The sequence below is a fragment of the Microtus oregoni genome, unplaced genomic scaffold, assembly GCF_018167655.1.
Source record: "Microtus oregoni isolate MIOR12 unplaced genomic scaffold, Mior012 000001F_ref0000356, whole genome shotgun sequence".
NCBI classification, from domain to species: Eukaryota; Metazoa; Chordata; class Mammalia; order Rodentia; family Cricetidae; genus Microtus; species Microtus oregoni.
The window spans coordinates 34296602-34311609 of record NW_024543060.1 but is presented as its reverse complement, the minus strand read 5'-3'; positions in this window follow the sequence as shown (position 1 = coordinate 34311609).

Genomic DNA, 15008 nt, shown 5'->3' with positions numbered 1-15008 from the left:
CTTTTCTTTAGTTATTCATAGACAAAGTAAAAACCTGAACACTTACATGTAGTTACTTAATTAATAAATACTAAAAGGAGAAAAGAACCCCATAAGCACAGCACAAGATGACAAGATAGCATGGCCTAACACATAGATGTTTAGGGAGTTGAAGTAATAAGGGTGTCGGGGCTGCGTCCCCAACAACCCAGCTGCCTGCTCAGCTAGCTTATGCCCCGAAATAATTACACGGACACTGTATTCTTTTAAACACTGCTTGGCCCATTCTCTTCTAGGCTAATTCTCACATATTAATTTAGCCCATTTCTAATCATCTGTATGTAGCACCCCAAGGTGCACTTACCGGGGAGATTCTAGCCTATGTCCATCCTGGGTCGGAGCTTCATCCCGGGAGCGGGGCATGGCGTCTCTCTCAGGCGTCTGCTCCAGAGAGGAGAGCTGTCGAGACTCTGACCTCACTTCCTCTTCCTCCCAGCATTCTGTTCTGTTTACACCTCCCACCTATCTTCTAACCAATAAAATGGGCCAAGGCAGTTCCTTTATTAGCCAATGACCTTCTTCCATCAGGGAGTCATCCATCTGCCAGGCCCTTGCCTCAGTCCACATGGACTTGGCCACCTTGGCCACATGGACAGTTTGGGAGCACACTCCAGGACTTATGGGATCTCAGGCTTTGAGGCCATCTAGAAATCAGTTCAAATCCCAGCTCTGCAGCATATCTACAATATCTACACAGACTGGAACATATATATATATATATATATATATATATATATATATATATATATATCTGCAACCCTTGGGAAAGTTGTGTTATTAAGATCTTTTTTATTGTTTTCATACTAAAAAGGAGTAACAAATACTCAGCATATTCCATACCTTAAATGGACAATTAATGTAATACCTGAAAATGGTATGGAAGTCCTGTCTATGTGTTGCTTTTATTGGTTAATGAATAAATCTGTTTTGGCCAATGGCTTAGCAGAATACAGCTAGGCAGGAAAACTAAATTCAATGCTGGGAGAAAGAAGGCAGAGTCTGGGAGACACCATGGAGTGGCCAGAGGAAAAAGACGCTGCCAGCAGGAACCTTGCTGAAAGGCCATGAGCCTCGTGGTAAAATATAAAATAATAGGTTAACCAAAGATATAAGAGCTAGCTAGCAATACACTCAAGTGATTGGCCAAGCAGTGATTTAAATAATATAGTTTCTGAGTGATTATTTCAGGTCTAAGAGGCCAGGAAACAAACAAGCAGCCTCCCCAAACAGATACCCTCTGGCATGTTTTGGCACCTGCACTCACATGGTGCATATAATCTCACATAGGCATAATAGATACATATAAATTTTAAGAAAATAAACAAAATCTAAAAATAAGGAGAGAACGAGGCCTCATAATTAATTTTTCATTTGATTAGGATGTTTCCGATTTTATTAGGAAGAAGTTATCATATAAAAACATTGCTATAGATAATTTTTTTGTGTGTTAGGACTCCTGACCTCAGTGCCCAAGGAAAGCGGTGACTACGTCTCAGTGAATAACAGCATCAGTATAGTTATCCTCTGCATCATCCTTTGCAGCTCATCCTTATTTTCTGATGGAATCTACACACTGTGAAACACTACCAGTCTCTGAGATGCCTGATGTTAAGTGATATAATATCTGATTGAGACTGGTGTGTTAGGAACCTACCTAGCCAAGTACTGCAGGCAATGCTGAATCTGGGATCAGCAGAGAGAGTGTCCTGTCTGAAGGAGAGGCTGAACCCAGCGTGCATCACACTCCTGTGGCAAGCCCTGCAGGGCCCATCACAGCCCAAATGATGTCGGAAGAGAAGGGGAAATATCAGCTAGCTCTGCTGCTACCCCCAGCTGAAGTTCTCTGGGAAAACGGAGCCCAGACGTAAGAATCATGCCAGGGAAAACAAGATTTGGGTTTACAGTCTAAAATCCTTTGAAAAATAGCACTAATGCCTTGTCTAATAAGATTTGTTAGTATGTAAGGGTTAAAGATAAAGAAGGAAACCCAGAGGGACAAACAAAACCTTGGCACAAGAGGATGCAGCTTGTAAGGTCCTTGGTGGTGAAATGGATGCTTGCTGGAGTGAATCACGGCCACAGCTGTCATTTGCAGCCGGGCCTAGCGCCATGCCAGCCTCCCCTCATGATTACCTGCCATCTGGGTTCTCAGCCACTCCCATCTGAGGACCAATCAGTAACCTGACCTAGCAGAATGAGGAGCTTCGCCTCTGCTTACTGCAAGCGGGGTCTGGACAGTGCCCAGTTCCGTCTGAAGTCATTGAACTTGGAGGTCAACAGAAGCCTGCATGCCAGGAAGAATATTACATTTCAGGTGCCCTAACTAACCCCCATGTCACAGCCAGCTAGTCAGGTCAAGTTCGCTGTGTTCGGTCTCCTTTGTGAGTGTTTGACCATCAGTGATTATGAGGGATCAAATTGGAAATGGATTTCAGAGGCCTGTGCTTTAAACTCTTGTCCATCAGCCTGGGACACACTGGAGGGAGGCCATGGGCCTTGTATAAAATGGGGACTTGGATGACAGACTCAGGTGGCTAGGGTTGAACTTTGAAGGGCTATAGCTCAGTCCTTGGTTCCTGATGGCCTTCTGGTTTTGGGTGCACCACGATGTGAGAAGGCCCCACTGCAAGCTCCTACCTTCCCAGACTGAGCGTTTTCCCATACTTTATATCTTGTAACGGACCGCAAACTTATGAACAGTGAGCTCAAGGAGATTTCTTGCCTTCCAGAGTTCAGTCTAGGGAATGATGCCACCCATAATAGGTTGAGTCTTCCCACATCACTTTTCAATCGGGACAGTTCCCCATAGACCTGCCCAGGCCAGCCTGATCTACGTAATTACTGATTAAGATACTATTCCTAGGTGATTCTAAGTCATAAGGAACTAACAGTCAACACTAAGTAGCATAGCATCAGAATCCAAATATGTTCAGTGTAGTGAAGGCAGACAATCCTGCCAGTGCAGTAAGTTAATCAAACAAGCAAATACATATATAAAACCACAACTCAATTACAATCATGCCCACCACAATGTCCCAAATTTGGAACTGTCATAAGCAGTTATTCCTGTTCAGGAGGCCAAATCCTCAGAGAGACTTGGGAGCTTGAAATCATAGGAAGGTATTACCTTGTGTTCACAAAGCATAAACCTAAATTCGCCTATGGGACTCAGGGTCCCAGTTTAGATAGCTTTCCCTACAAAGATGAAATTCTTATCTGTTGGCCCCCATTCACCCTCTTTTATAGTGTTTTGAATGAACACTACCTCTTTTGGACTTCCTTGTTTCTCTCCATATGACATATGTATGTTATATGATAGATATGTATATATCAGTATATATTATATAAAGTATATTTGTAAAGATCATTTGTTTCAACTTAAATAGTCTCTTTTAAAATTAACCACAGAACACCAGTTAATTCTTCTGAGGGTTGTAAGTGGTTGCTATAATGAATTGAGTTCTCTATCCCAATCCCATGTCCTTTTTAAAACCAAGAATGGGGAGTTTCCCTTGAAAAGCCTTCTAAGCAGTCAGTTGATAACCGGACTTCTTCATTCTTCCTCTGTCATCCTAATGCCCTTAGCCTATCATCCAGGCTACTACAAGTATGAGTTTTCTAAAGTCCAATTTTATGATTTTAATAGCCACATACATGATGATAATTTTTATTTTTAAAAATACACTTAATCCAAGTTTATTGCTGCCTGTACCTCTGACATACCCTAGTGTCACTGCATCATTTACAGATACTTCTCCGTGTGGTCATCCATTTTCCAGGAGACCTGGTAGTGAGCCGGCATAACTGAACACCCAGAGTAATCAGAATCCAACTTCACTTGATGCCGTCATTCACAATATTGCTTTAACGAACACTACTAAGAGAATGTAGGAATGTAGGGTAGAATTATAAACATCCTAGAGGGAGATGCCAAATAGAATTTTCACTTGTAGTAGTTCACTTGAGGCCGTGCTCCCAAAGCCATGGTCAAGGATGTTCTTCCTCTGCCTTGGACTTATTTAGAGAAGTAAGATGGAAAGCAAGTCTTCTTAGTGGAGCGTTTGTAATTCATCTTCTGGTCCACACTGCTTCGTCCTCTTCTTCCATTCCTGTCCCACTCAGGGCTCAACTCTGGGAAGTTACCTTTATCTCCATCTACTGCTAGCCATGCCTAAAAGTGCGAGAGGAGAAGATATGGTATCTTACTTACTCATCACAGAGTATGGTATGTGATGGTACCAGGTCATCTGTGACATAACCTTGGTGAATTTGTTTGGAAGGAGGAAGATGAGGCATTTAGAATGAGGCTTGGAATAATTATTCAATGGGCTATGCCATGCAGAACATCATATATAAAAATAAGACTTAGCCCTCTTAGCAGTGGGAAGCCCCTAGATATTTTAAATAAAACTACCTGTCATTTAGACATTAAAGCTCTGGCCTACATTGTGGTACCTCTGTGAAAGAGTGGTATAAGTGAAAGGCAAGCTCCAGGCCCTCCTGATAAAATGTGAAATTCCTAACAATTACCAACAAGTCAACCATGGGAATATGAACCACACATTTTACTCTCAAGGGTTGGTATTAAAAGCAAAACAGTTCAGCCATGAAAGGAACTATGGTAATGATTCATTTGGTGAACATCCTGTAGTTCAATCTTTCAGATACTCCGGGTTAATGAAAGCACATTTATATTTTTTTAACCTCAACATTTAGAAATTTAAAGTAAGATAGATCAGCATATGTTATGGTATAGACACTGAGAGCCCATGATCAAGCTTCTGCACTAGTTTCAGGCATCTTAGATGCTGAATGTGTATTCAGTTACACTGCTTACAGGATAGCTAACGCTGCAGACCTATTCCAGATGGGGACCCTTAATATATTACGTATTTCAAAACACCAACCGAAGATGCCTTCTGAAAGAATGCTATGTCATTGTCACTCAACCCAGTTGCTGAAACCATCTCCACACGCCCAGAACTTCTGTGCACACATTCTCTGATAGATAGACTCAATTCACTGTAATACAATTTATTTCAAATCAACCCCTCTATTTTAAACTGTGAATTCCTCACAGATAGATAACTGCCACTACTCCATATCCTTAGCATCCTGCCCAGGACCTAGCACATACTAAAAAAGCAAGAACTTATTGGATGAACATGCTACAGAATAAAATTCTCAAAGAAACCAACTATACTATTCTGATCCATCAAGCACACAAGGACACAATAGCTCATTTCATAACCAATATCCATGCTGTAAGATTAGATGTGCCTTCTATAAATTTGTCTCTATAGCTAAAATATTTATTTCCCATAAGTGCTAATATCATTAGCAAACATTTATATTTGGAGGGATATTAAGAAGCAATTTGCAAATATACAATTGTTTTGAAATTTAATTCCCTAATAACATTTTACAGAATGAACAGAAGAAGTTTTAATATTTCTTCTTCAGGCTGGGAAGAGGTTAGGGATTATCTCAGTGGTAAGAGACTGTATAAATAGCCCAAGACTCTGAACTTGATCCTGGCACCAGGGAGGAAGAAAAGATTATATAGGGCTTTAGGGTTGGGGATACATCTCAATAATCGAGCATATGTTTACTAAGAACAAGACCCCTGTGCTCAGCACACCACCAGCAAGGATCTGCATTTCCTCTTTAGAGAACTGGAGGCTGAAAATCAAAGTAAATATGCGAATTTCCAAATTCAGCCACTGACCTTCCATTAAATTGCCTTTATTTCTGCTTTTAAATTTTTAACTTAAAGCTAAATCTAGGACAATACTTACAGATACAAATATAAATGTGCCTTGCTTTTATTTTTTTCTTAAGGTCTTATATATAGCAGTCTGTTCTCTCAAACGTCCCAATAGTCAAGAGTGACTTTGAACTTCTGACCGTCCTGTCTCCACTTCCTGAGTGCTAGCATTGCAGACTTGATCTACCTGTTTATGTCGTACTGGGGGACGATCTTGGGGCCATATTCATGCTAACCCAGCACTCTACCAACTGAGATATAGCCCCAGTCCATTCATGGATTTTGATACCCTGGCAACTGAACAGATACTAACTGCTCAAGCAGAAACAGAACTTCCTGTTTCCTTGCCAGCACCCCAATCTAATGCCTCAGTGAGTTGAGGAAAGTATATAGACACGAGAAATTTAAGTGCCGATTTCGTTTTAATGGATGGGATAACTACATTGTCTGTCCCCCTCAAAGTTCTGTGACGTATGTGCTTTCATGAGTGGGCTAGTATTCTCAGGGGCTGTGTTAAGAAAACAGTGGTGTAATAACCCTGAAGATGTGTTGGTTTGCTTTTTGCATCCAGAATGTGTTAGAATTTTAGAGTGAAACTATTATGTATATTTGTGTATGTATATGTGAACATGTGTGTGTGTGTGTGTGTCCTTATTGGTAAAAGTAAACCTTACATAAAGTTTAAACAAAAGAAAAAGCTATTTCAAATGTAGTATAAAATATGAAAATATATGCACACCTGTGTATGCATATGTACTAAGCGTGAGCAAGGGAAATAAACTTGCATAAAATAACTTTCAGTGACAAATGAGAGTAGTAAAAACTGTAATGTTTGGACTGGAGAAGATGGCTCAGCCATTCTGAGCACTTGCTCCTTTTCTAGAAGATCTGAATTCAGTACCAGCACTTATGTCATCAACTCACAGCTAGCTGCCACTCCAACTCTAGGAAATCTGATGCCCTCTCGTGGCCTCCTCAGACACCTGCACTCACATGCGCGTGTGCACACACACAAGCATACACATGCATCTGTGCACATACACACACACACACACACTTCAAACTAAAGCAAATCTTTAAAAATAAAACCTTTAACACTAGTAACAGTCAGTAAATGGTCTTTGAATGTATGAGCCACATTTCCCTTTGCTGTAGAAAGACATTTTATTTCTTCCCACAGCCTGTCTCACTTTGTGCTTCATTCTGTCACCTTCGAAATGAGGACAATGCTTCCGTGTGGCTTCGTACATTAAGGATTGGATATTGTCCATTAGCAGACATTTACACTCTGTCACACGGTGTTTAAGTGAATTGCCATCATAATCGCATTGAAATGATGCAAGTGTTGTCATTCATGCTTTACAGATGATAAAAATAAGGTCCAGGAAAAAAATTAAAGCCACTTGTTTGAATTCAGTCAGCTCTTGTCAATTGTCGAGGTCTGATTTTGATCCAGATCTGCCTCGTTTACAAAGCTGGATCAGGCTCACTGTATTCTGCTTTTTTGCAGAGAGTCTCCATGTGTGCTGTACTGAATCTTGGGATGATTGCTCTCTATGGGCTATGCTTACTCGAGCAGGATCCTATGTGTGTACATATTCCTTAAATGGTACTTATTCTTAATAGTCTCTATACTTGAGGTGGTCACAAGTATTACTAAAAAAAAGTCAACAGTGTTTAGAGAGTTCCTGTACATCCTCTCTGGCCCCTACACTCCCTGTTACATTCATCTGGCACATCGGCTATAAGGCATAGTCCAGTGACAATAGTTTATCGGAGGCTTGCAGTTCCACTGATACAGTAACTATGCATGCCGAGTAATACATACATAGATGTATGAAGATAAGTATCAATTCATCATTGCTAATCTTGTTGGTATGGTGCTTTTTAATTCAGATGAAATCTGCTCATATCTAATACATAACAAAAGTACTTAATCTTTGAATATCTACCTTATATACTGTAATTTTGCTCTCTCTTACTAGGAAAATCTGTTTTAACATTATAACACATCTTTTCTCATAGACCATCTGAGAGTTCCCAGAAGGTGGCAGCTTCCCTACAAAAGAATTTTCAGTTCTTAATTCCATATATTATATTTTAGAACTCATAGTAAAATTATTTTCCTTATTTATCTTTTTTCTTTTTTATTTTATTGTATAGAGCTCTACGTTTTTCTCTGCTCTTCTCCCTTCCTCTCTCCTCCCCTTCAACCCTCTCCTGTGGTCCCCATGCTCCCAATTTACTCAGGAGATCTTGTTTTTTTCTACTTTCTATGTACATTAGATCCTGTCTAGGTTCTTTGGGATTGTGAATTGTAGTCTGGTTTTCTTTGCTTTATGTCTAAAAGCCACTCATTAGTGAGTACATATGATATTTGTCTTTCTGGGTCTAGATTATCTTTCTCAATATGATGTTTTCTAGATCCATCCATCTGCTTGCAAATTTCAAGATGTCATTGTTTTTTTTTTTTCTGCTGTGTAGTACTGCATTATGTAAATGTACCACATTTTCCTTATCCATTCTTCGGTTGAGGAGCATTTAGGTTGTTTCCAGGTTCTGGCTAAGACAAACAATGTTGCTATAAACATAGCTGAACACGTGTCCTTGTGATATGATTGAGCATCCTTAAGAGAAAGTGGGAAGTACACTTGAACACATTGACACAGGAGACCACTTCCTAAATATAACCCCAGTAGCACAGACACTGAGAGAAACAATTAATAAGTGGGACCTCCTGAAACTGAAAAGCTTCTGTAAAGCAAAGGACATGGTCTTTATTTATCTTTAAATAGACTATTTACTAGGTGACATATTTCTATACATGTATTTTACAAGTTATTTTTAATTAAAAATTGTCATGCTTTTCTAAACAACCCTACATAGTTGGAAACAAAGAAAGAAATTGGGCTTTATTTTTATAGATGAAGAGTATGAATGAGCAAATGTACTTTAGGGAGATCTGCCAATAACACCTTTTATCATTACTTAGGCAATACAGTCCTGAGGACACTCAGTGTGTTTGGGCCATGGATATGTGATTTAAGCTTCCTCTGGCAAAGCTACCCACTGCAGAGAGAAGTGAGAGCTGTAGGCCATGGAATGGAAATGGCCAAGTTGGATGTCTCATGCAAAAGACTCTCATTACATTGACAGCTGTAGCTGTTCATGTAAAATCCATATATATCAGAGAAATAGTTTCCTCAAATTGTGAACCTCTTATTTGTTTGTCCATTTGTCCTATTTAGTTGGCTATCCTTGTTTATAGGTGTGGTTCACAGTGGTTCAGATAAGAACAATAGAATCAAAGTTTTCTCATACTCTAAGAAGGAGAGCCACTGTTGTTTGCTATAGGGAGACTATGTAATCTGTTTTTGAAATCGCTTCTTGCAATGAAAACGATCTCTTCTAATTTTTGTCGACCTACATGGAATGGAAAAAATAAAATTTTGATGGCGTTCAAGGGATAAATTAGCCTCCCACTTGTATCCTCCTGCCTCAGTCTACCCACACATCACCCTTCATGGTTCCAAACTATCTGCTGATCATCTTTAGGTTGGGCAGTTGCCTAAAGGCTTAGGATCTTGCAGACCGATAAACACAAAATAAGTAGAGTAAATAAACAAATAGGAAAAAAACTATAAACACCTTTATGTAGCAAATCCTGTTATAAGAAGATGCATAAAAGAGTCAGTTACAAAGAAACATGTGAGTCTAGTTGATATACATGGTCAGTTTGGGAATAAAAATAGTATCTGGAAATGTACTTCAACTGCGTGCGATCTTCTGCATGCATTCTCACTGCTATTACAATGACTCTTTACTGCTGAACCCATTCTCCAGGAAGCAGGAAATTAACTGTGTGTCTCTTCTCTTTCCTAATTTTCTTACTAACTCTTCTTTTGTTATCAAGAGTCTGAAAGAAGATGACTATTTATAAGGGATGACAAATTTATATTTATGTGATTCCTAGATTTTTATTACACCATGAATTCATCTAACAGCTTCTAGAATTTTGACATAAATGCATTGTATCATTAATAATTCACATAAGCAATTAAATATCTTTAAGTATCTAATTTCAATAAGTTATATGCTTCTACCAATTTTTGTACAGACTACCAAACAGTGCAATAAGAAAACCAATATCAAAAACAGATGCAAGACAATAGAATTTTCACATTTCCAACATTAAAACTTTATTTAAACTGTTTGAAAGCTATGTGGCCAGAGTTCAATGTCTCTGGTTCTGTGATGAACGATGTGTCCTGAATGACAGAATGAGGGAAGCAGGCTCTTCACATATTTAGGATGCCTGGCACATTCTCAAATCACCTATGGCTGGCTACGGTGTTCAAGATCGGCCTTCTGAGAAGACAGTCCCCAAAGCATCAAGCATTGTGACCTGTATCTTGAGATGAGACAATCAGGCTCAGAGACCCCTAAAAATATAAATAAAATACTGCGTACAATAAAAAGAAGCTATGGGGAGGAAGGCTGGATTCAAGTCCAAGTCTTGAATCACATTAACATAGCAACTTTGGAAATATACCTTCATTTATGAGCCTCAGCTTAAACATCTGGCCTAAAATTCAATAGGGAAGTTTTACTAAATAAGATTATATGGCATTAAGAATCACACAAAGCGTTGGTAAGATAGTCAAAGGGTAAGGGAAATTAGCACATTTCTTATTCTCCTGCTCCTTCCTCCTCCTCCTTCTTTCTTCTTCTTCTTCTTCTTCTTCTTCTTCTTCTTCTTCTTCTTCTTCTCCTCCTCCTCCTCCTCCTCCTCCTCCTCTTCCTCCTCCTCCTCCTCCTCCTCCTCCTCCATCTTCTTCCTCTTTCTTTTTTCTTTCTTTCTTTTAGTTTTAATTGTTCAACAATATATATAGTGAATTACCACGTTTCTGTGAAAAACACTGGGGACAGACAAAGAGAGTCACAAGAGCCCTGACTTAAAATCGTCCCAGGGTGACATATCTGAGAGCTATTCTGAGTGCACTTATCAGTAGAAACAGGACGAGTCCTACTTGGTTTCCACACAGTTGTATCATCTTAGGGAAGAACTCAGTGTGGTGAGCAAGGGTGGCAGTAATGAAAGTGATGAGAACTCAGCCAAGAGCAGGACTGACAACTGACTCCTGTGTGGGTAAAAACACATGGTAAAAGGAATTGGTATTCTTGGGACACAGACCAAAGCAATAGAATCAACAGGTACACAGAAGAAAGCAAATTCTAGGGAATAGTTGAGAGAGGGGGCAAGAGGAAATGAAAGTACGAAAGGAGATGAGGTGTGGGTTATGCAATCATCCCTGGCAGCAATGATGGGCACATGCCCTGAGTTTGGACCAAGAGAAACGTGCCTGAGAGTAAGATTTGACCTGAGTGTGAAGAATGGGGAAGAAATGCAGCTTATTCTATTTTATTTAATTTCGCTTCTGTGCAAAAGCAGCTGATACCAATTTGACCAAGGGTACAATAGGCACAATAGACCCCAAAAGGTCTGGGGTAAACTAGCCTTGCATTTGAACAAGTGAAACATACAAAAGTAAAACTCATGCTTACTGTGACTGGCATATTTAATCTTAGCCAGAATTAAATGAATAAAGATGGCAGCATCTCATTCTAAAGATGAGAAAAGTGATGCTTAGAATCATTGAATGGTATAACTACCCATTCATCTTCATATCAAAGGGCCAAAAGGAGTCTTAGACCCTCATGTTCCATTGTACTGTAAGGCCATCAAGTTAAATCTGTTTTCAGATGATGAGACACAGGACCACAAAGGCCACCAAGACACAGCTCAAAGAGTATGTATAGAAAACAGAAGAGAATTCATTTCAGTGAGATGTTTCCAGTCTTTTAGCCAATTTTTGTGGTTTTTCTCAGGATCAGCTTTTAGTAGTTAACATCTCCTAGTCTGCCCTTCAAGACCTAAGGAAAACAAGCCAACTTACCTTTAATCTTGAGAGTATCAAAGAAGTACGTATTATTTTAGATAACTCCCTAAGTGTTAGTTTGAGTGACTAATTTTCTTTAAGATAATCATCACAAATGCTTACCTCTTCCAAGCTCTTATGCTTTCAAGTCTGAAAAGAATGGCTTCTTTTCTTACCATATATCAACTTTTCCCAAATTTCTTTACTTCTACAAGCAGCTGTGAATGCAATGGGAAAGCACAAAATTCTTTTGCTATAGGTAGATGCACCGAATATTCAAAATCACAATCAATGAATCCAGAATTGGAAGACATTTGGGAAGGGCAGGATTTTATACCTGAAGAATGGATTCTTTGTATGATGCAGAAATTGTTCTAATTGCATGCTTTTGCCTGTGTTCAAAGCTCTGATTGTGAAAGACTAAGGCTCTTTTGGAAGTATATAAGTGGTAACAGTCCCCAGTGGGCAAATTTAAAGGATTATTTGTTCACTTGTGGTTTTTTTTTCTTATGGAGACAGATAAAACTTGCATCATTGCATGTTTTAGCATGCCAAGTTGTAGAATATAAATATCTTCTCTTCTGATATCTCTCTCTCTCTCTCTCTCTCTCTCTCTCTCTCTCACACACACACACACACACACACACACAGAGAGAGAGAGAGAGAGAGAGAGAGAGAGAGAGAGAACACACACACAGAGAGAGACAGAGAGAGAGACAGACAGACAGAGAGAGAGAGAGAGAGAGAGAGAGAGAGAGAGAGAGAGAGAAGCATATACAGACTCTGTGTAAGGGTGTGTGCACATATGTATGTGTGTGTACATATTATAGTACTGGTGAATGAACCTATACTTGTGCATACTAGGCCAGCACTTTAGCATTGGGCTACATGCCCAGCCCTGCTTTTATCTTTGATCAATTCCATGTACTAAGGATTCTCAGTATTTTATGAAGGATATTAAGCACTAGTATTTGACTTTTTTCATTTTTATCCTTTGTCAACTTTAAGAAGGCTTTAAATCTTGACAGAATACTAGAATATAATCTTCACATTAGAAAATACAGTGATAAACAAGCAGAAATGTAAGCATACTTGTATCTTAGGTATCAAGAGTTCTAATTTGGAAAGAAAGTTTGATTTTTGACACATGCCCCCTTGTTTCTATTTCATTTAAAACAGACTCATTATGCATGTGGAAGTTTTGAATTCAAACAATATAGATGATGCAATATGAAGAAAACAAGCCTCTTGTCTGGAATCAGAAAACTTAAGTTACCATATAAATCCTATTGTTGATTCCTGTGTGACCTTGGAAAAGAAACTTGGCCCTTCTCCCCTTAATATTTCCTAATCCATAAATGAATACAATTGGTCTAGGGTATCCCAAAAAACCATCTGACATACTAAAATCATACAGATATGTGATATGTTTGATGGGAAGAGATAAATACATAATATGTCAGGAACCAATTTATTGCTTTAGAAAGTATTGTGTATCTCATGCTGGATTGCTCCTCTAGAATACATTATCTTCACCCCAGTCTAAGTTATGTCTCTTGTCTAAGCCTTGAATCATTCCAACTGTACAACATTAGCTTATTAGCTTTAGTATAGAACTCACGGAGTGTGGCTGCGTGTGCTACAGTAAAAAGTGGCAGACATGGAGCATTCTGAATTTCATACAAAGTCACAGGAGAAAGAAACACGATGATAAGAAAAATGAATGACCTTAAAATTCGGCAAAGATGCAAGTATTTCTGCAGAAATAACAAGCTTTCATGGCAGTCTGTCTCTTTTTCTCCCTTCCAAACACAGGAAAAAGATAGTTCAAGTTACTGATTAACTTCAACACACTGATCTTTGCTTCTGTCTAAGGTCCATAGAAACTGGCTAGATGTCTTTTATCAAACAGAAAACTGTTTTTTTAATGCCTTTAAAGGCCAGATTCTCTATTATCCTGAGGTATCAGACTAAATCTCATTTGCTTGCAATATGTATAGTTTATTTTCCCAGAGACTAGGGAATTCTAAAGGAATGTTTTTTTTCTAACTGCATGGCTATGTGTTCATTATCAGAATGAAATATTAATGTCCCTGACTTAGCCCCTTTCTCCTAATAGTGTTCATTCTTAGTGAGAAAGTAAAAGCAATGAGAAGTTGGTTCTGTAAATAGTGATTTCCACCATTGTTGTTGGCTATGAAGGGGGAAAAAACTGTGGCAAGGACCTCTTCACAGCAGTCTCCTCGAGTATATATAGAAAAGAACTTTAGTAAGAGAATTGAAATTGATGCAACAAATGACATTGTTTTAACATATGAGATACTACATTGTTAAGGAGAAAAATATATGAGGAGGTATTAAGAATGTATCTATCATTATTATGCAACAACACTAGAAGAAGCAGGAGGCTTTAATTTAGATAGAAAAAAACACATAAGTCAAGGCAGCTCATTTCTCAGAATTTTGATGTAACATTAACTGCAAACACGCTGACTTAGGACATTATGCAGTGATAGAAAGGGAACACTGGTCAGACTGCTGGTACCTGAGCATTCTGGGTTATGTTGTTGTTTGTGCTTTCACTGACATTTATTGTGGTTTGTTTGTTAAGGATTCCCTGAACACCAAGCCTAATCTATCACCCCAATGGAGATCATATTTTGTGCCTGCTGGATACATTCACAAGGCTGTTCCACACACCTGTTGACTAAACACATCCACCATTAAATCCTCCTTCTTCTTTCTGGTAAACTATTCTCTCACCTGCCTGCCATTTTCCACACCTTGCTTTCCAAGTCAAAAATGTTCCAAATTACAATGATTACCTCTTTATCTGGAAACTCTCTACCTGGTAATTAGCGTGTCCTGATGATGATCACTCTTGCTTCGGAGTTCTTCTTGAGATTATTCTTCCAATTGACAAGCTTCTCTAATTCCACGTCTCCATCAACTGTCAACTAAATGGCTGCACAGGTCCTCCGATTATACTGCTTCCTGCACATGAAGCATCCGCCACACAGATTTCAAAGTTGTCTTCCTTTAAAAACAAAATAGAAATAGATTTCTATTACTCATCTGCTTACATGTTCAGATATCTACATATTGCACAGGGGAAAAGACAAATTCACAAATATAGCATGAAAGGACATGTGACTGTACTATATTAGCTGCTCATCATGCCCTCAGCTCAAGTTGCATTAAGTTTCTGATCATATTCTACATAGATGACCATGAGCAATGTCTGTCTATGACCATTGTCGATA